A 23,979-nucleotide genomic window follows, 5' to 3' on the forward strand; every position below is an offset into this window, starting at 1 on the left:
ACCTTGATTTGGAAGTGTATTTCACATCTTAGAATTTTACACATGAGGAAAAAATCTGAAAATAACCCTCGGATGATCAAAATCACAAATTTATGACTTATAAATGGCCACTAAGCGCACATACACACTTTTAAAATTACGGGGGAAATTTACTAATATGGATTCGTAAAAAATAGGTGTATTCGTAGGCAGAAATACCCCTATTTTTTACACATTTGTATTTTCGGGATTTACTATCCCAAAATTACAGCAATTCGTATTCCTAATGATGGGACATTCGTATTTGTATTTACAAATACGAATGTCTACACCATCGATAAAATACGACAGGAATCACCATTCAAAAGAATGGTGGTTCCTGATGTACTAAGCAGCCGGATTGATCAGCGGCGTAACTAGATTTTCTGCGCCCCCCTGCCGACAATGCAGGAGGCGCCCCCAGGTAAAAAAAACAACGGAGCGGAGCCGGGGTACGGGGGGGGGGAGGGGGGTTGTGTTTCTGTGTGTGTGTTTGTATGTATGTGTGACGTGTTTGTGTGTATGTGTGTGTGTTACCTCTGGCCGGCGTGGCCGCATCCGTCTGCGCCGGGTCCCGGGCGGCTCTCCCGTTACTGCTGCTAATGAAAAAGTGACACTTGGAAAATGGCTGCCCTTATACTGCAGACGAAAAACTGTCTGCGGTATGGGGGCAGCCATTTTCCAAGTGTCACCTTTTTGTATTAGAACAGCGCTGCGGCTGCCGGGACTCGGGAGAGCTGGGACCCGGTGCACTGCAAATGAAACCACCAACGCCGCGGCAGAAGGCAAACAGTGAGTAACTATCGTCCCGCAGCCCCCCCCCCCCGGCGCCCACATACCCTCAGCGCCTCCCCGCCACCGCGGGGGCTGCGGGACGATAGTTACGCCACTGGTATTGATAATACGGCTGCTAATTGGTGTAAAACAGGCACGACAATATGACAGGAAAATACACCTTGATTGTCCTGTCGTATTTGCTTTAAGCCTGCACGGATCAGTTAGATCCGTGTAGGCTTTAGTGTAAAAAAAAATAGAAAAATAAATAAATAATTAAAAAAAAAAACAGCGTGGGGTCCCCCCCACAGCTGTAACCAGCACCAGGCTGAAAGAGCCGGGGCCGGTAATTAAAAATCAGGGAACCCGACAAATAGGGGTTCCCTGATTTTTAACAACCAGCCCCAGGCTCCAGGTCCGGGGCTGGTTCCCAAAATACGGGGGACAAAATGAGTAGGGGTCCCCCGTATTTTAAGAACCAGCCCCAGGCCAAACCAGCCAGCAGGGTAATGTCACAGCCGGGGGACACTTATTATATAAGGTCCCGCGGCCAAAACATTAACCCTACCGACCAGTCAGCCTGGCCAGGGGCCCTGGGGGAGTGGGGACCCCCCCAATAAAGGGGTCCCCCCCCTCCAGGACTTACCTGACCAGGCTGAAGCCTGGTGCTGTCCCCGGTGGCCCTGTGCGGTGGCCACCGGGCTGATTCTGTGTAAAAGAATAGATGAAAACCTATTGTTTAAAACTGTGGAACTATGAGTCCCAGCAAGCCTCCCCCGCAAGCTGGGACTTGGAGAACCACAAGTCCCAGCCTGCGGGGCATTAAAGGGCCCGCTGGCACTTGTAGTTCCACAGTAATAAAAATAGTACAATAAACACACACTGACACAATGAAAATAAAAGTTTAATACATCCATTACACACATACTGATACTTACCTATCTTGATCCCGTAAAAATCAGGGAACCCCTATTTGTCGGGTTCCCTGATTTTTAATTAATCTTTCAGCCTGGTGCTGGTTACGGCTGTGGGGGGGACCCCACACTGTTTTTTTTTTTATTATTATTTATTTATTTTTCTATTTTTTTTACACCTTGCAGCCTGCACGGATCTGACTGATCCGTGCAGACTGCCTGAAAAATTTGTATTAGCGGCCGTATATATGGCCAGCTAATACGAATGAATACACCATCGAAGGGTTACAAAGCAGTCGTATATGAAGCTGAAGAGTGAGATCACTTTGATGGATGAATGGAGAAAAATTATCCGGAAAGAGAAGTTGAAATATGGCAATGGTAGAATCCTATGGCAAAGACTAAATGACTTGGGTACTGGCTGAAAGAATCTGGAACCGGAGTGGAGAGGCACATTCAGAAATCAAGGCAGACCAGTTGGACTGGAGAGGGAAGCGGAGCAGGATGGGCTGTGAATAATGCGAGGGGATCAGGCCGCAAGGAGAATAGACTGTTTAGGCTTGAAGCTGCAACAGGCACTATAGGTCAGGGATCTTCCCATAGATGCAATATGCTCAGAAGACTTTTTGCACTGACCTAGGCAGATCCCCTAAGTACCTAGAGGATGACTGCCATTGGCTGACAGGGCAGGCATTCAGGAAAGACCCAGACCTGGCCCAATCACTCACTTGCCCACAACCAAGATGGGGGCTCTGGCCTCAAAGTGCCGCCAAGCAAAGGACTCCTGATAAGCAGGGTGACTACCCCTCTGCTGCCACTCACAAGCCTGCAGACCCCCGCTGACCCCCACCAACCCCAAAGACCAGTAGATACATGCTAGCCGGTGGCGGACACGGGCGGGCGAGTAACATGCCTGCTATGTACCGCTGCGGCGGCATGTGACAGGTAAAAGTTTAAAAGTTTTACAAAGGAGTTAGGTAAGATGTTTCCTTTAAATTCATTTTGAATGTTAACATACTGTAATAAGATTATCCAGAGAAATATCCGGTACTTATGTAGTATCTGGGCGCCCGATTTTTTGATTGTATGCCTTAACTTAAGGCATACAATCAGATGCGATGCGATAATCGCATTGCATGCAACCAAATCGCATGCGATGCGATCGACCCGATTTTCCATAGGATTCATTGTAAAAATGGTCTTGTTCATTTCCCTACTATCCAAGTGGGCATGGAGCTGGATATAAACCGAAGCGAGCCCCGCGAGGGGACACAGATTATTTAAAATGTATTCCATGTCACCAAAATAATCTGCGTCCCCTCGCGGGGCTCGCTGCGCTCGCCACGCTTCGGGCTCCGTGGCTCGCTTCGCTCGCCACAGGTTTATATACAACTCCATGCCCACTTGGATAGTAGGGAAATGAACAAGACCATTTTTACAATGAATCCTATGGAAAATCGGGTCGATCGGGTCGATCGCATCGCATCGCATGCGATTTGGTCGGATGCGATGCGATCGACCCGATTTCAAAATCGGGCGCCCAGATACTACATAAGTACCAAATATCCAAATATCCAAATATTGCTTGATAGCTAAAAAACTTCTAGAATAGGGATGATTCATAGTTTATAGATAAAACAAACAGGATAAAATGCTAAACTTCATGAGACTATAATTAGTTTATGAGTCATAAACATTAGGAATAAATATGGTTACTTAATTACAGCAACATTAATACAACTATATAAAGTTTAGCCAAAAGTAAAACAAACCCACTAGATAAAAAAGCAAAATTTTTAACCCATTTGCAGGCAATCCCGAGAATTTTCCAGGCTATGGGCCAGTGTCCAGACTGGCATACTTGGAAAATCCTTGGGATTGCCACTGTCTGCACTGCCTTCTTCCAGGCAGCACCGCTGCACTGAGCGCTGAGTACAGTGCTGTGCTCAGCTTCAGCCAATGTCTGGGTCCTGCTGCCCGGCCCTGCCTCCTTTCCCCCAGCTGTGTGTGGCGTGACCTTGCTAACGTCACGTCGCACACAGCCGAGTTGCCAGGGGCAGGGCCTAACAGCGGCCGATCAAGTGCACGGCACTGCCTGGCTCTTGGAAACACAGTGGGGTTTTTTTTGGAGACAGCTCCCCCCAAAAAGCTTGCCCAGTGGGGAGAGCTAACTTGCCCAGTCAGGAGAGCTTCTAAAAAAAACACCACTGAAGGGGTTAATAAGAGGGCAAGTCCCATATTTTCCAATGTTTGCATTAAATGTTGCAACTATGTGACATTTTCGCTAATAGATTGTGAAATGTTCATTAATAAATTAATATATTAATAAATTGGTATTAAAAAAACGTACTTTGGATGAACTCACAGTGCATTTTCAGTTTCTGTAAAAAATAAAAATGAGAAATTCCCCTTATTTCTCATGGCCTAGATCTACCCACACATACAATTTTATTTATTTTTGTAGTGCTTCTATTTTTGGATTTATGTTTATCATACAGTACTTTTGTACGTGCAAGAAATGTAATCCTTTTGCTGGGTATTGCTCCCATTAAAATGAACAGCCACCAGTATTTCTAAAGGCACATACACACTGGGCAACTTTGAGCTGAAAGCCGCCCAATGGCCATTATTCAGATCTGATTGCAGTACAAATTGGTTTGGAAAATGGGCAAAACCATGTGCACTGCAGGTGAGGCAGATGTAACGTGCAGAGCAGTGACATTTGGGTGGGGTGTGTTTAAACCAAAATCTAAATTGCAGTGTAAAAATAATGCAGCCAGTATTTACCCTGCACAGAAACAAAATAACTCACACAAATCTAACTCTCTCTGCACATGTTACATCTGCCCCACCTGCAGTGCACATGGTTTTGCCCATTTTCCAAACAAATTTGTACTGCAATCAGATATGAATAAAGGCCAATGTGTACAGGACAGCGATGGCGGTGAGCGCTAATGCATGCTCCCGCATCATCGCTGGCCCGGCCACTCATCTGCTGGCATTACCAGCAGATGAGCAGCGGAATGGACATCTTTCCATAGCATCCAACTATGGAAAGCCGTCCACCCCAGGGAAAATCACTAAAATGGGTGAAAAAAGGCTCAGTGTGTATGCAATGAGAGTTTTTCAGTCCAGAGATTTTCCCATTCATCGTTATCCATATACACTAAGCAAAAACGCCCAGTGTGTATGGACCTTTAGCCTTTTACACCTCATAAGAATGCTTAGCCCACAGTGGAATCAAAGTTAAAAAATCAAAAGGGTATTTAGCATTTAGACAGCACCCTCTAATATCACTTTCAGACCGCAAATGCAGGGTTGCACCGGGACTTTTAAACGGTTCAGTCCCATTGCAACCCTGCATCTGCGTTCTGTTCAGATCGCAGCAACAAACTGGCAATATTGCCAGTTCGCTGACATCATGGGGGGTGCGGAGGAGTACCGGCGCATCATAGGGGATGAGGGAGGAGGCAGCGCTTAGAACTGATGCTGCTCCAAACGCTGCCTCCTCCATAGTGTGAACGGGAAACGGATTGCTCAACCCGTTCACACTGCACAGCAACACTGCAAAGAAAACTTTTACCCGGTTCGGATTGCTGTGTTGCTACCAGTTACCTGTAACCGGTAACCCCTTTCACATCGCACTAATTACCGGGTCAAACTCCTTTGGAACACCGTTGGAACGTTGTGCGAGAGCATCTCATGCGCGCATGCCCCCTTCCGACGGCTGGTGGGACCTGGAGGCTGGAGGGGTTTTATCGCCAGCCCCTGCAAGGATGGAGCACGCTCCATCTGTATAACAGAAATGTTGTTTAAGTACATACATAAAATCAAGTGGTTGCTCTAAGACAGAGATCTATGTATACATGTGTTGTGCTTCCGTGATCCATTACTCTGGGAGCAATTAGATTAGCCACTATCTTCAGCAGCATGTCTGATTATAGATTTCACATACCATTCGTTATAACACTTGTTTCGCCCCTTGTCATGCTACTAAGAAAGAACAGTTCTTTTATTGTGGTGAAACGCATTGGTTGTTTGTGGTCCTGGACTTGTAATAATTGTAATAAAATGTCAAATGCAGTATTTTATTGAGTGCTCTATGATATTTTTTTGCCGTTTTGTTGGCTATATTTGGAGAAATTTGTGAGGAAATTTCAATATAGACTGATTCAGATTCAGTCTATATTGAATTTCTGGTACGGGTTTATTTGGTGTTCCACATTATTCACATTATCTTATTGGTGTGATGTTTCTCCCAGCCTCACATCTATCATTTTGATTCCTAACACTCATTGGGGCAGATGTATGATGCTGTGTTATGAGTGAGAAGGGGAATAAGCGCACATACGTAGCAGGCGCTGATACCGCTTCTCCCACATGTATGAAGGGGCAAATGAGTGGTAAATGACAAGGGCTTTATGCAGCCCTGTCCATATTGGCGCTGCTGTCTAAAAGATAGCAGGCCGATATGCAGGGCAGATGTATGAACTCGCCGAACTCAGGCAGCAGAACATCCTGCCCTTTGTATCACCTGACTTTTATATCAGGATGGGATACGATCATTGGGTTTACAACAACTAGGTCGAGAAGCATTAGGTCGACACCACTAGGTCGACAGGCAGCAAGATGGACATGGGTCTAGGTCAACAGGTCATTAGGTCGACACAAGCATTAGGTCGACCTGGGCAAGGTCGACAATCAAAAGGTCGACATGGGGTTTTTCACAGTTTTTTTAACATAAAATAAAACACAATTTAAATATTTAAATAATATATATAATTATGGATTTTCTACATCTCCTGTATACATCTAGTGTAGCATCAATGTATGTGCTGTTTTCGTCTGTTTGCTCTCGTAAAAACAATACAAAATATTTAATTTAAAAAAAAACACAATGCCGGGAAAAAAAATAAACACTTGAAGAAATAATACATGTTTCCTCCCACAGGAACAAAAGTAAGACACATTGGCCCCATACAGAAAAATAAATAAAACACATCGGTCCCCATAGGAAAATATAAAGCACATTTGTCCCAACAGAGACAATTATAAAACACATTGGCTCCCACAGTGGAACACAAATCTGCCCTAATTAAACCCCCGGTTAAGGCTGTATGTCCTAACTAGCCTTACATTCAAATACTCACAAATACTTGTGCAGATCAAAATCAGATTTGCATAAAAATAACAGAATAAGTGGAAAAACAATCTTAATATCTGTCCAAGCCCAAACTACTGTGGATAGCAGCAGGGGTTAAAGTGAGGGGGAATTGGGTGGAACTGAGTTCCACCACCTCTAATGGTGAGGTGGAACAGTTTTTTTTTTTTTAATTAAGTTTTATTTATTCCAACATTTCATATATAGTACAAATATAAAATACATATTGATTACATATAAAGATAATTACATTTCCATTTAATATACAAATACATTACCCCTCCCCCACCCCTCCCATCCCCACCTAACCCCAAACATACATACATTAGGCCCAACTCATTGCCCCCTCATTAATATCGGCAAATCTCTTCAGAACATCCTAGCTCCTTTGAGCTACCTTGGTATACCCCCTTTTACCCACTTCTGACCATTTAGCCAAGTATTAGCTTATACCCCAAGACACCCTTTTGTTTTATCTTATACCAGTAGAACTAATGTATACCTTATAAATACAGTGACCTACCTATTCAAAGTGCGTCAATTTTTACTATTATTATTATTTTTAATATGTTATTTACAGTTGGGACCCTTCCCAATGCACCTTTTGTGACCTTGATCTATACTCTTTCCCACACGCTGTATATACCAAACTTAATCTATACTTTTTCATTATCTTTTCCGTTATCTTTAGTGTATCAACTAACTATCCCCCTTTATGATTTCATTAATTTTGTGGCACTCTATACAGTGATTTATCTTGTGAATTCCTATCACACTACTCGCATTTTATGAAAATTTGATATATATTGAATAAAAAAAAAAAACATATAATATCAACTTATGTGATTATGTGTTAATGTGTTTAATTTAACTATAACTTTACTTTTATCCTTATCCCTCATGTACTCCATCTACATTGTAAGCTACTGTGTCCCAAATTACTCATGCCAAATTACTGACTATAACCCTCAACACTTCCTCTTAGGCCGACTTACGGAACATCTATTTTATAAAACCTTGATTTTTTCCAGTGTCTCCAGGTCTTCCAAAATTTGGATCCCGCTCCCCTTGTGGCATATACATACTGCTCATGTTTGCAAGTGCTATTGACCAGATTCAACCACTCAATCATTTTTGGGCCAGAGGAGGCCATCCACTGCCTTGCGATTATTACTTTGGCAATAGCCGACAAGTTCATCACCAATTGCCTCCAATCACATGCCGGATTATTCTCCTCCCATACCCCTAATACCAAATTTAACTCAGTTAGGGACCCCCGGGGGATTCCCAACCTTTCCAATTTAACAATTATCTCGTCCTAAAATTTTTTAATTACATCGCACTCCCACAAAAGATGCCAAAAGGTACCCAGCTCGGTCCTACATTTGGGACATCTATCGGATTGGACTCCAGCGATTTTTCTCAATTTAACCGGAGTTATATAGCTCCTGTGCAGAATGTTAAATTGTACTTGCTGGATTCGGATTGATGTTGTAGCCTTGCCCGGAAATGACAGTGCCTCCCCCCAATCATTCTCGTCCAGCCCCGGAATGTCAGTTGACCATTTTTCTTTCAGGACCAACAACTCTTCGTTTTGGGTATACGAGCTCAGATACCTATACACCTTAGACAATCTTTTCCCGCTGCTCAGTTGCCCAAGGAATCTTTTACATGGCGATTCAACTATATTGTCCCGTATCCCGCTACCTTCCTGCATCAGAGCACTTCTGACTTGAAGGAATCTAAAAAACATGTGTCTGGGCAGATCATGCTCCATCTGAAGTTCACTAAACGATTTGATATTTCCTTCAAAATAAAACTGTCCAACCGTGAACACCCCATATTTCCCCCAAGCCACCCCACCCTGCTGCTCTTTTATTTCTCTCAGGGCCTCCAGGGAAAATATTGATGTATCGGGATCTATCCCGGTATAATTGGACACTTTATATATCCAATTCCATATCTTCACTGCTTGAATTATAATTGATGGCTAATGCCCCGCAGATCCCTTGAGAGCAAACGCTGAAGTGGAGCAAGATCTGCCCCGCCACATTGCATTAATTTAACCAATTCCCCGGTAGCTTCCCCTTCCCGGACCCAGGCACATATATGAACCAGTTGGGCAGCGATATAATAAATCTTAAAATTTGGAACTGCCAGGCCCCCTTTGTCCCTATCTCTACACATCGTGTCCATCTTAATCCTTGAGCGTTTATTCTGCCAGATAAATGAAAAGATTATGCTGTTAATTTTCTTAAAATATTCATCCTTAATGTATACCGGTGAATGTTGGAATACATAGAGTAACCTGGAGGTGGAACAGTTTAACCTCCACATTGTCCCTGCACAGTAATTCTCACAGAAAAGCATTCTAGATTGCAGGTGGATGCCAAAAACCCTACCACTGGCCCTGTCTCTGCCTAATGGGGGGAGGGGAGAGGGGGTAATTAGGTGGCATAGAGAAATTAGTCCCCCCACCTCTGCATGACCACTTTAAGCCCTGGATAGCAGAGAGGGCACTGAACAATAATAGTAAAAACTGTAAACAGAAGGCAGCCCCCGCTGCCGCTTGGGGGAGCAGGCGGCAGCGGGGGCGCAGGACGCTGGCACCCACATACCTAGCAACTGGGCAGCGGCATCTGCGGCCTGAGACAGCGGGTGGCTGAAGACCCGGGATCACAGACTGCCTGAAGCGCGTACAAGTATCCGCTCCTAGTGACACCCGGCCTCTCAGCGAACTCGCCCTCTGTGAGCGGTGATAGCCGTGGTAATTATTATGACGCAGTGTTTCCCCAGCGTCCCTGCTCTCCCTCTGGCCGCCTGGCCATGTCTCTCCGTACTCTACTGCTGCTCTTCATCAACCTGGGAGGGGAGACGCTGTTCATCCTGGGGGGCTGCGGGCGCAGAACAGCCCCCCCAGATAAGGCTAAGAAGAGCGTTGGTGCACCGGGCAATATGGCTGCTACCCGACAGTCCCTAGCCCCTGAGGCAGCAGCAGCAGTGTGCATGCGGGAGCTGAAGCCCCTAGTGATGCGGGGGGGGGGCTGTCTAGGCTGTAGGATCGGTGCCTGGGCATCGCAAGCTGGCTGGCTATGGGCATAATAATGTAATTCTATAATTATATTTATGAGCCTGCGCTGCTGAGGTGAGGCTGCAGGGTCCCTCAGGAAGCTGTGTAGGGAGTCAGGGTCTGCTGCTTGTGCAGGTTATTTCCACCACAGGCCAATGGCATGGATCTAATCAGAGCAGTGCTGAGAAAAATATATATTTTAGGGTGTGCTTATCAGGCTATATATTCATAAAAATAAAATAAAAGTGTCCGGACGATCACCTAATCGTACCCTGGAGGGATTAATTAATTAATTTATTTTCTAATGGTGGCTGTGCCTAAAAAAAGCTTATATGTGTGGGATTAGCTTTACACATTCTGCAGCATGGCTCTTGCTTGTGATGTCCTCTAGATCAGCGGTTCTCAAACTGTGGGTCCTGACCCCAAAGTGGGTCCCGACCTTCTCAGCATGGGGTCGCGACTCCATGTTGCTGACCGTCAGGCTGATGACTTTTCTAATCTCAGTCAGTGAGTCAAGGAGTCTGAAAGATCAGTTGAATTGCCTGTTATTTTAGACTCCTCCCATCACTTGGTGCCTCCACAACGCTGCCATGCATGTGCTGTCTGCTGACTACACGTGTGATGTGATGACCTTCTGCAGTAACTTGCTGGGGTCCTGTCATTATTTTTATTGTCTAATGGGGTCCCAGAGCAAAATAGTTTGAGGACCCCTGATCTAGATGTACAGATGATGGAGGATGTTGCAGCGGGAGTGAGTGTGCACCGTGACTTTGTGCAGGGGGGGGGGGGCACAAACATTCTTTGCAAAATTTATAGTTACGCCTCTGACTGTAAAATATTATTTCCCTTTAGTAAAACTATGTTTATACCCACACAGTACACACACAATGCCAGCATACAATAGTTAATGAGGTCTGAATAACCACTTGGCTATTCCAAAGGGCTGCCCAAAAACCTACTTTGTGTCAAACTGATGACTTTACTATCCTCTGCAGATGCATGCTACACATTTAGAAATCTGTTCATTTGCTGCTGAGCATTTTACTTTTCCAGCTACTCGAGGATATTGGCGTCTGTTTGCATCATCTGTTCACAGTTCATGAGCCTTAGGACACCATGGCAGGATTACGCTTTGTAACACTTGTTAGGGAATCACAGAAATAAAGAGGAAGATGCGATGTGTAAGCTAATAGTCTGGGAGCCTAAGGCAGCGCTGCTGTTGTTAATGTCATTATTGCGCAGCTGGTAATACTGTCTTTGTGCTAGAAGAGTCATGCATTTTCTTCACCCATTCTCCATAGTCCACATATCTACTATCAGGATATAGAGCACTCACATTATATAGCGCAAAATCTATGTGGGTCAAGTACAGTAAGGCTAATAGGAATGCTAAAATAGTATTCTAATTACATGCAATAAAATATATTGATATATACTAGTATAACTACTGTATGTACAGTGGTGTAACAAGCGCCAGCTGGGTCTGCCAGGTGCTGCTGAAAATACCTGAGCTGCCGTGCAGGGATGAGCAGCTCAGTGAAAGGGGAAGCGGGGGCGCCCACCCGCAACGCTGACTGCCCGGGAGGGTCAATTGAGAGGAGATGCTCCGGGAGTTGGGACACTGGAGTAGGGATAGCCATCGACCATCTATGGTCGATGGTTTATGGCCGATGTAAAATACTTTTGCCATTGATGGGGGAGAACCAGATGGTTTCCCTCCATCGATGGCACAGCAAAACCGGTGTGGGCACCAGAGACTTTTTTGGCTGGGGGGGGGTGCAAAATTTCAAGTTACGCCACTGACTTAAACCATAAACAGTTGAGTCACCAACCCCTCCAAGTCTACTCTTAAGCCGGGTACACACTAGACGATTCGCTCAATCAGGCAACCCTTGCACTCCCAGCGAACGATATAGTTTATACAAACTTAATTAAACTATGTTAACAATATTGTTCAGTGATGTCATCGGGTCCTCTCTCTGTACATGCAGTCATTACCAATATAGTCAAATTGAGGATGGAGGACATCACTAATGATCCACGGGAGTGCGCATCGTGAATGATATTGAGCATACACACTAAGCGATATTACCAACATTATAGCTCAGAAGGACCAAAATTAAGGATATTGTTTTAAATATAGCTTAGTGTGTAGTGTAATTTACACACAGAGTATTGCTTCTTCCGATGGAGAGACTAGAACAGGAACCAGAAATCCCATGCACACATGTCGCATAATAACAGAATTGGCTACACAGCAGGATCAACATATAAAAAAAATTACGCCGCTATGCTGCCTGCGCTGCACTCGGTGCACTGAACAAAGCACAGGCTTCTTCAATGCAGGCAGCCGGCAGCCAATTAAAATGCTGCACTGGTTTTTGAGCCAATCAGAGGTCATGTACCGTTAGCCAATCAGAGTGGCTGCCGGTACAGGAGCTCTGATTGGCTCACCAGCCGGTGCTGCTTTTTAATTGGCCGCAGGAGTCCTGCATTTAAGAAGCCTGTGCTTCAGGACCTGCTAACTTCAGCATGAGGGGATGAGGGAGCAGAAGTCGGGCAGTAAGTGAAGGAAGGGGGGGGAGATGAGGGGGGACCCATACTGGAAATCAGTCCCGGGCTCAAAATTTCCTAGTGGCAGCCCTGCATGGTTATCTTCAAAAGCTTGAGGCATACTCATAAGGTCGTCATTTGGACTGCAGCACAGAAGCTAATTGTTATCCATTGGGAGGACCATTGAAGGTGACCAAAGCCTGAGGAAAAATGTCTCCTGTTTGCTTACAACTTGTTCAGGTAGGGACAACGGCATAACTACCATAGGTGCAGGAAGTGCAGCTGCTATGGGGCCCGGAGCTCAAAGGGGCCCATCTTCCCTGTGAAAGTTAAATATGTTATATATTTTTTCAACATTTGGTGGTACATGGTGCCCTTACAAATGTTTGCTATGGGGCCTGCAGATATCTAGTTATGCCACTGGGTAGGGAAGACCGTTGTCCTTGTGTATCCAGCTAGGCTTTCTGTATTTACCCCTTAGTGTTACAAGGAGATTACTACACCTGAGTTTGTGGGAAAACGAGGCTGCGTCTGAGTTCCAGCTTACAACTGACTTTTGCTGCACTGATTTGCTTCTTCTTCATTCTTCCTTTGATCCAATGGTGCTCTAATGACCTAATGACACTTCCATTTTCTGAAGACTGCTTTCTTCCTACTGAACCTTGCCTGTTACTTATTTTTTATTGACATGTGCGGTTTCATTACATTCCTGAAGCTCAGTTCTCTGGGTTTCCTTTCCTAAAGTATATTTTTCTACATCTGTATGTGATTGTATCCTGCATTAGTTATTAATGTTCTCTCATTGTTTGTGGTCCTCTATTATTATTTTCAGATTTAGTTTTTTGTTTGTCTTTGTATCCGTCTATTGAGAATAATTTTTATATACGTCTCAGATATTTTCCCACTGTTGATTTTTTGGGAGGGAATTGGATAGAGGGAGAGGTTGCAACATTCTGGTTCTGATTGGTGTTCCTTGTTTCCTTTTTATTTCTCCTTTCCTCTATCAGATTTCTTTACTAGCTGTTTGACTGATGTCTACAATAAAATCTTTCCCATGGAATGTTAGTGGAATTAATTATCCGTTAAAGCATGGGGAGTTTTGACCTATTTAAATAAATTAAAGGCGGATGTTACTTTCCTTTAAGAGAACATCAAACCCATTCTAAACACTGGTATGCGTAGACACTGATCGCTGGCCTTCTCTTCCAAGGCAAATGGGTAACTATTTTAGCCCATAAGGGTTTGAAGTTTGGTATTTATTATAAACATGGGGTCAATACTGGCTGTTATTTCCAATATGCTTGAGGGTACCAGATGTACTTTATATAATCTCTGTGACCCATTTTGTATAGCCAATTATGTTACCTTGAAATTGTTATAATTCTCTATAATTATACAGATACTAAGACAATTTGGGAGATTTTATTATTGTCTCCAGTTTTGGAAAGGAAGGCTGAAAAATTGACTTTTCTTATATCTCTGCTCAGTTAGGTCTCTCGTTTTTTTATACTATATTATACTCATTGAATCACCTAGCCTGCATGATATTACTGGGGATTTGTTTAGCATGTCCAAGCTATGGCCCTCCAGCTGTTGTGAAACTACAAGTCCCATCATGCCTTGCCACAGTTTTGCTATTAGGGAATGCTAAAACTATGGCAAGGCATGCTGGGATGTGAAGTTTCACAACAGCTTGAGGGCCATAGTTGTGTCACTGACAAAGTAACTGATTCTCTAAATGATGCTAGTTTCAGAAATTCTCTCCTCCTTCCCCACTTTTATCATAAAAGTGCTCCCAAAACTGGGAAAGGATCCTCCCTCCTGCTACCATCTCACGGCCTAAAAACTGTTTACAAAAAGGTTACACCATTTGAACTCAGACCCCAATATTGGGGAAAAAATGAAATACTGTAGCTATATTTCATTCGCCGGGGACAGTGCATGGGTAGGTTCTACCTTAACTCTGAATTAATTTGGTACCGCCAATGGGAACCCTAATATAATTTGTAGAAGGTATAAGCAGTACAGTCTCAAACAGCTACAGTACCACTGTTTGCTTAACACTGACACTGAGCCTCCAGCTGATATGTATAAGGTACATGTACTGATCAACAGGGAGCAATTACTCCATCAGTAGCATGCTTGTCCTGCGCATTATCATTACACCAGTGATTGGGCCCTCTGTAAAGGAAAGTAGGGTATTTTATATCGCACAGAGAGGTACTTTGTGTAAGAGGAATTTCTGCTAGGCTGACTGGAGCAGTTCTGAACGAGTCAAGTTGTGACATCTATGGTAAAATGTATGTATGTCAGTGGCAGCTAGGGATTTAGCACATACACAGGGCAAGTAGCAAGAGATACAGTATCTCCACTGCATACAACATGGACATTGCATTCATCTCGGAATGAGGCCACAGTCCACAAACATTAGCTTCCAGGTTTCCATTACCATACCTGGCGTGTACGGCCTGATTCAGAGATGGCTGGCTGATGTATTATCTACTGTGCATGCATGGGCCATGATGTGGTCCCAGTGTGGACTTACACCCAGTGGTGTTGGGGGGGGGGGGGGGGGGTATGCCCGAGCAAGTAACTGCATGGAAGTGGTTCCTGTTCCCTCCTCTCACTTGCAATGGACAATCTGAGCAACCATATGATGCAACAGATGGTGGGTCTAATGCTACGTATTTGTATCTAAGCAGCGGATTTGAGAACCTGGAGGTGAGCATCTTAATACAAAAGATAGCACCTGGGACATTTGCTGATTCGCAAAACTTTTGCTACTTTTTCTCCCTGAGGAAGCCTCTGATAACAAAATAAGGCGGGGAAACGCGTTGGAGGAGCTATTCAGTAAATGCCTAAGAGGGATACCGAATTGTTAATCTAATACTACACACTTCTCAAGAGTTTACTCCGGATATAGTTGCACACAAGGGTTAATCGGCACCAGCGACTGGGAGACCTGAAAAGAAGCTTCCTGAAGTCACAACCGGTTGTGCTGTGTTTTCTTTTTATACTATATATGTTGTACAGTATGTGATGTTTTTAGATTATTGTGTCATTTATGGTAATAACAAAAAAACATTAATAAATGTCATATCAATATTGAAATCCAAACTTGAAATTGCGCAGCTCTATTCCTCCATTTAGTTTTATTATTTTTGCGTGTAGGGAAAATACTGGCTACTTTTTCACATAATTAATAAATACATGGTACCTTTGTTTTACAGTGTTATTTTTTTTTTGGGGGGGGGGGGGGGAATAGGACACGCCCCTTCCCAACCATAGATCCTATTTGCATTTGAAATCTGCCCGTCAACATGGATTTAACTACCTGTAAATAGCGCTGACAGGAACACATCGCCCCGTCTACAGATATTTATAACTGAAGGTGTATGGAAATTTCTTCCAAAAAAGTGGCCACGATACACAATAATACTTAGCATCAAAAGCTACAGTATACTGGAAATTGTGCGGTTTAATATGAGCATCGTTCTGTCTTTCTAATTATAAATGAACCCACTGTACGTGATAAACCATAACATAATGTACTGTAATATGATTATTTTTGTTATTATTTTAAACTTCCGACGATGAAAAGAAAAATGATTAAAACATAGACAATAATTAATGTATACTGAAGGGATGCAATTACATCATTAGGTATGAATTGTACTTTCATTTATCAACTTTTATCTTTTCAAGGTCATACAGCAGTGGTTCCCAAACTGTGTGCCGTGGCACCCTGGGGTGACTTGGGGGACTTGCAGGGGTGCCCTGGGTTGATGGTCCAGGACCAATTCAAGTTATTTATATCCAATATAATAGTCAAATTATGGACAAACAGAAGTACATTTTGTCCATTACCACATAACTGATCCTAAGGATGAGATATAAACACAGTTTACAGTATTTAATTTAATATTTGTTTCTGACTTTCTCAATGAGAAACCTTTGGCCTCGGGGTGCCGTGAAAACATTTCTGATGCTTCAGGGTGCCGTGAGTCAAAAAAGTTTGGGAATCCCTGTCATACAGTTGTGGCAGTCCACCCCAGAGGTGTGCCTGTGCCACAAGGATTTAATTGCAGCCAATGCTGCTGTTAGGAAAGACTGCAGCTTCATAGACACTGCAGGGATGTGAGGGGTTAACAGACCCAGCTCACATCCACGTGCAGAGAACCTGACACCCCCCTGATTAGCTGGCTGAGGGAGCGTGAGGAGGAACTGAAACTGAAACTGATGAGAGGGAGAAGTCTGCAGCAGCATGAGAGGAAAGAGACTCACATGCTGCCAGAGAGGAGACACTGTGTAGTGTGTGTCCAGTAGCCAGAGCTGGGCAGCGTGAAGTGCAGCAGCCAGGAGAGACCAAGAGAGAGAGCATCAAAGCAGAGCAGTGACCCCACAGACCCTGGATGCTAGAGACAGCTGCAGGAGGAGAAGGGACAGCTGCTGAGAGGAAGCAATCGTTACTGGCTGGAGCCAGCATCAGCAGCAGTAATCACAGGTACCCAGTCCCCCTTGGCTGACCCACCCATGTGCCAGCCTGCGTAGAACCCAGCTGAGGCCCAGTCCCAGGGACACCCCTAACCCAGCACCTGGAGAGAAGGAGGCCCCTTGAGAGACTCCCTTGGTGAAAGCTCCCTATTTTGCATAGTGCTTCCAAAGCCTGTTGTTACCTGAGTACAGGAGGTTACCCCAGGAAACGGGAATCTGCCTGCCCCTCTTTCATGAGGATCGTTTTGTGAGTTACCCTGTTGTGGGTCTATGTAGATAAGTGTGCACACTGTTAGGGCCTAATTCAGAGTGAGGATTTGCCTTCGTGGGACCTTGTACTCTATCTGGGACTATCGTGTAATATGCATATATGAGGTGCCCGGCGCCATCTTGTGGACATTCTTTATTACCCCGGTAAAGTCATCTTGTTTTGAAATACCAGTCTTTGAAGTAAATCTCTTTACCCTTGTCTTTATTATATTTTTGCTGACTGTCATTTATGTAGAACTGTCATTTATTGCACCAGTGTTTAGTGTTACGGTACCGTAGGTAGGAATGCTCATGACCAGTACAGTCTGACCCTTGAAACGGACTGAGGTGGTCATTGGTTACTAGTTAGTGTTGCAGAGATATTCATTCATTCACCCATTCATACAGTCGTTATTGTAAGTGTGATGTTTACGCAGTTATGTGAGGAAAGAGCAGCAGGATTGCACTACGTATTCTTTAAATAAATTTCAGTTGCTGCTAAATGTTTAGCGTTGTCTTCTGTGGGTCCCTTGGGTTGTGCCGTTCCCTGCCACAGGTTCTCCAGCAGAAGCCGTGAAGAATCCAGAAGCCGCCGCCGTCACCAGCTCCAGATTAAGGTACGCCATCTTGCACCACACTGTTCCAGGGGCACTGTCACACTTGGCGTCTACGAACAGGATTGCAAAAGACCCCTGTGAACGGCAAGATGTGGCGATCGCAGTACACAGAACCGCAGGAGATGCGAAGAACCGCCACTCCACCAGCCCAAGCCAATCAGAACTCGATTGGGGCCATAATCGGAGCAATGAACGAAATGACCAGGATGATCCGTCAGATGCGTCAGGAATGGGCGGAGGATGAAAAGGAAAGACAGCAACGTGAAGGTGGCAGAAGGCATAGACGGCCACAGAATCCCCAATGGAGGTCAGAACGACTACACACTGTGAGAAGGCACGGGAGAAGTAGTCCACCGGCAGTGTTCCAGAACGCGTCAAGAGCATCCGGTGTAACTCAGATGACCAATAGGCCGCGAACCGGCCCAAGAAGGATCACAGGTCGTGTCCTGTGGTTTGATGTGCCACGCGGATATGGGTACATTAGACGTGCAGATACTGGGCGGAGCGTCTATGTCCATTACACCGCAATACAGAATGAAGACCCCCAGAATTGCTTTCGGAGCCTGAGCGATGGTGAAGCCGTCGAATTCGAATTAACAAGCGGGAAGAAAGGCACCAAGGCCGCAAAAGTGACAGGGCCGAATGGAACACCGGTGCTGCGCAACAGACACGCCCCAGAACAGCATTGGCACTACCCACACCGTAAAGAGCCTCCACCTTACCACCAATACAGCGGAGGTAGAGCTGAACTGAGGGAAGTAAATGGCGAGAGTGACCGATTTAATGCCAACCCTCCTCGACCAGGACAGATGCCCCGCCCACCAGAACCTGACATCACAAGGTCAAGCAAGAAACCGGTCGTGCGGAGTGAGGCAGTCCATCAGAACTGGCAAAAAGTGACCAGGCCTCAACTTCCGGAGCCGACGCGGGAGTATGTGCCCAGGATGGACGATGCCGATTACCGGGTGGCGAATCTAAGGCCGAGAAATGTCGGAATGGTAGACCAGCAGAGAAGCCCAGAGATTGAGGTTCACATGGCTGTGACACAGACAGTGGAGCCGTCAGAAGCAGAACCAGTGGTGCCACTGCCTGAATCCAAGGCCAAAGTAGAAGCACCAGAGAGAGAAGACAAGGCCAAGATCTGTTTCATCGGTGGGAAGCCGGTAACAAGTGGTGAATATACGACCATCTCAGGAGAGGAATTCGCCCTCAGAATCCAGCAGGCGATACAGAGGTCGAAGAGGCAAGATCGAGAGGTGAGACATGTCTAAAGATGCGTACATCGTGAGAGTGGGCGCCATCCATTGACAGCCTTGGAGAAGCTGGACCGCAGAGGGATGGAGGTCCTGTGGCGGAGGGATGGTTGGCACGGGGAGCCCACGTTAGATATCAGGTGATAGGGAGTAATTTGACATTTGTATTATTATGTAAGTGTTTGCAATTTTTTTTATTTTTGCCGTTAGGATGTTTATTGACAGGACTTTGTCAAGTAGTTATTGGTCCGGGTAAGTTGCCTGCGGACAGGCAAATTTCCAGCAGGGAGGTATGTGGCAGTCCACCCCAGAGGTGTGCCTGTGCCACAAGGATTTAATTGCAGCCAATGCTGCTGTTAGGAAAGACTGCAGCTTCATAGACACTGCAGGGATGTGAGGGGTTAACAGACCCAGCTCACATCCACGTGCAGAGAACCTGACACCCCCCTGATTAGCTGGCTGAGGGAGCGTGAGGAGGAACTGAAACTGAAACTGATGAGAGGGAGAAGTCTGCAGCAGCATGAGAGGAAAGAGACTCACATGCTGCCAGAGAGGAGACACTGTGTAGTGTGTGTCCAGTAGCCAGAGCTGGGCAGCGTGAAGTGCAGCAGCCAGGAGAGACCAAGAGAGAGAGCATCAAAGCAGAGCAGTGACCCCACAGACCCTGGATGCTAGAGACAGCTGCAGGAGGAGAAGGGACAGCTGCTGAGAGGAAGCAATCGTTACTGGCTGGAGCCAGCATCAGCAGCAGTAATCACAGGTACCCAGTCCCCCTTGGCTGACCCACCCATGTGCCAGCCTGCGTAGAACCCAGCTGAGGCCCAGTCCCAGGGACACCCCTAACCCAGCACCTGGAGAGAAGGAGGCCCCTTGAGAGACTCCCTTGGTGAAAGCTCCCTATTTTGCATAGTGCTTCCAAAGCCTGTTGTTACCTGAGTACAGGAGGTTACCCCAGGAAACGGGAATCTGCCTGCCCCTCTTTCATGAGGATCGTTTTGTGAGTTACCCTGTTGTGGGTCTATGTAGATAAGTGTGCACACTGTTAGGGCCTAATTCAGAGTGAGGATTTGCCTTCGTGGGACCTTGTACTCTATCTGGGACTATCGTGTAATATGCATATATGAGGTGCCCGGCGCCATCTTGTGGACATTCTTTATTACCCCGGTAAAGTCATCTTGTTTTGAAATACCAGTCTTTGAAGTAAATCTCTTTACCCTTGTCTTTATTATATTTTTGCTGACTGTCATTTATGTAGAACTGTCATTTATTGCACCAGTGTTTAGTGTTACGGTACCGTAGGTAGGAATGCTCATGACCAGTACAGTCTGACCCTTGAAACGGACTGAGGTGGTCATTGGTTACTAGTTAGTGTTGCAGAGATATTCATTCATTCACCCATTCATACAGTCGTTATTGTAAGTGTGATGTTTACGCAGTTATGTGAGGAAAGAGCAGCAGGATTGCACTACGTATTCTTTAAATAAATTTCAGTTGCTGCTAAATGTTTAGCGTTGTCTTCTGTGGGTCCCTTGGGTTGTGCCGTTCCCTGCCACAGGTTCTCCAGCAGAAGCCGTGAAGAATCCAGAAGCCGCCGCCGTCACCAGCTCCAGATTAAGGTACGCCATCTTGCACCACACTGTTCCAGGGGCACTGTCACACAGTATCTTACAGATGCACAGAAATAGAGGTTTTTCTATATTTTTCTGGGTTTTCTTCTATACATGTCATGCACATGCTAAATCAATCAGAGTAAGACCTGCATACAGGGCTATCTGTGTCTCTATGGCATTGTGCATGAAATTACATTCATACCGGATAACATCAATCTAGAGTCTTATATGAAATGACTCATCAGAGTGTTTTATATTCAAGAAATGCAAATCCCATTTATCTGCAAAAAGTAATCTAAGGAATGTCTCAGCTGCTGTTACACACCTTAGCATATGCACAAAGCATCATGGCCCTTATTCAGATCTGATCGCAGTACAAATTTATTCTCAAAATCGACAAAACCATGTACACTGCAGGTGGGGCAGATGTAACATGTGCATACAGAGGGTGGGGTGTGTTGAAACTGAAATCTCAATTGCAATGTAAAAATAATGCAGCCAGTATTTACCCAGCACAGAAACAAAATAACTCACACAAATCTAACTCTCTATACATGTTACATCTGCCCCACCTGCAGTGCACATGGTTTTTCCCATTTTGAAAACAAATTTGTAATGCGATCAGATCTGAATAAGGGCCCATATGTAGCACTTGTGTCAGTGGAGATAGAAGGGTGGTTGCAGGTCTTTGCTATAATAGTTTGTGGTGTACAGTATGAATTACTTACAGTATGTGGATGACATACTTCCCAACCATCTGGATATTATTGGGACAGTCCTTACAGTATATAAGGGGAGTATTATATGATCATGACATGAGTTATACATTTATGGTAAGTTGGGAAGTATTTCCATAAAACAGCATAAATATGGTATTTTCATGTAAAAAAATGCCAACCAGGGCATGGCCGTACCCACTATGATGCAGTGACACCCCAGCATTCTATAGCTAACCCCCTATTCCCAGAGTCTTTTGAATGCCCTGGAGTTGGATGAGCAGTAGCCACCCCACTCTCTTCACAGAAGGCTCCGATATTACCGTATGCCAGCATGGCCATCTTCCCGGTAGTATTTACGAAAATCAATCATGGTCAAGAGATAGAACAGGTTCTGCCACCAGGGCTGCCGTTAGAAGCTGGTATCCAGAGCAGGTGAATGTTATAAAGCTCTCTCCACAGTATGTGCCCTACGTACCCCTCATTAAGGGGGTTATTCTGATCCACCTTGTTCAATTAAAGTGTATAACTCAGACCACCACCTATATATGATGATAGCCAGTAGTAGGTGGACATTACCTTTACCTATGTTGGATGAAAGCTCTACTTATTGTCACTACAGCATGAAATGAGTGTGTCAATATGTATCTACACCTCAGCATCATGCCTTTTTGCCCATGGTTATGTGTGCAACACTCTAAGCAGGGAAAGGCATACTGTACATTTGAAGGTTAAAATATGTTTTTACCTGACTGTGCAGTTTTTGAAGACTTATTGAACAATTCAGAACACCCGTGATGGCCTTTATTGGCCTGTCATTCTGGAAGGAGAGGAGGAATCTGAGGTATTTAAGGTAGCTGCAGGTGATTTGTCATCACTGATGCCAAATAGTGGCCGGTGGCTAGGGAGTTGGTGTCTGTAAGTGAGTGGCAGTCCTGGGAACAATAATGTCTGTTTGTCACTGTTTTGGGGTCAAAAAGAACAACAATGTCTGTTTGTCAGTGGAGTTTGGAATCAGTATATGTGCTTCCACTACACGGCTTCTTTACCATACTGTGAGGTACATTTACTAAGATGGGAGTTCTATTGAAGATGGGAGGTTGCCCAAAGAACCAATCAAATTCTACTTAATATTTATTTAGCACCTTCTAAAAGATCATAGAATCTGATTAGGTGGCAACATCCTATCTTCAATAGAACTCCGATCTTAATACATTTACTCCTGTGTAGATGTGTGAGTGAGTGTGTTTGTGTGTGTGAGCAGGGTTGCTGACTTAATTGTGTCTGGGAGAAGCCAGGAGTGGAGACCAAATGCTGCAGGCCGGGGATAAAGCTGATTTCATCAAGCCCCATGCCCATTTCATACAAACTCCACAATTCGTGTGTCTGTGAAAAGGGAGCAGGGCTAAAATTACGCAATTTGCATAATTTCAGCCCCACCTCTCTCTCCAAAGAGCTGTGAGTTACAGAATTTGTTTTATCGGCTCCAGGGGTGCGTAGGAGGATGAGGGAGACTTCCCCACCTTCCCCAGGGTCAGAAAGAGGGACCTGCTCAGCGGTTCTAGAAGAAATTAGGCTCCCTCGCAGATTATCTCCATTTCAAATTCATTCTTTCCTCCTTCAGCTCTGCCCTTGCTCTGGCCATGGAATCCTACTTTAAGTCCCTCATCCTTTCCCAATTATCCAACCCCCGCAGGCTCTTCGCCACCTTCAACTCCTTGATCTCCCCCCCTCCTCCAGCTCTTCTGTCCTACATCGTAGCTGCTGATTTTGCTACCTACTTTTCAACTCCAGCTTCTCCCTCCACCTGCCCGCTCGATCCTATCCCCTCCAATATTATCCGTAGTCTCAGTCCGTCAGTCTGCTCTCACCAGGTTCACCTCTTTAAGCTTTCCCTATCCTCTGGGATCTTCCTCTCCTCCTTCAAACACGCTCTTGTCTCCCTAATTCTCAAAAAAACAAATCTAGACCCCAACTCTCCGTCCAACTACAGCCCCATCTCCCTCCTCCCTTTTGCCTCCAAGCTCCTAGAACGTCTGGCCTATAATCGTCTCCTAAGCCACCTTACTGCTAACTCCATTCTAGACCCCCTCCAATCCTTTACATTCCACTGAAACTGCCCTGACCAAAGTCACTAACGATCTACTATCGTCTAAATCCAAAGGCCTCTTCTCTATCCTCATTCAGCTTGATCTGTCGGCTGCCTTTGACACTGTTGACCATCCTCTCCTGCTCAACATCCTCCATTCCTTTGGCATCTCTGGCACGGTCTTCTCCTGGTTCACCTCATACCTCTCCGATCGCTCCTTCTCCATCTTCACTCCGAGCTCCTCCTCTCCTACCTCGCAGCCAGTCGGTGTTCCCCAAGGGGCACCCTCATCAGCTCCTACAGCTTCCATTACCACCTTTATGCTGATGATACCCTAATCTATCTCTCCTCCCTGACCTATCCCCATCATTCCTGTCCAAGGTCTTCGAATGCCTCACAGCCATCTCAGCCTGGATGACCCAACGCTTCCTGAAACTAAACTTGACTAAAACTGAACGTCT

The sequence above is a fragment of the Crinia signifera genome, chromosome 5 (assembly GCF_055691185.1).
Source record: "Crinia signifera chromosome 5, ASM5569118v1, whole genome shotgun sequence".
Taxonomy (NCBI): Eukaryota; Metazoa; Chordata; class Amphibia; order Anura; family Myobatrachidae; genus Crinia; species Crinia signifera.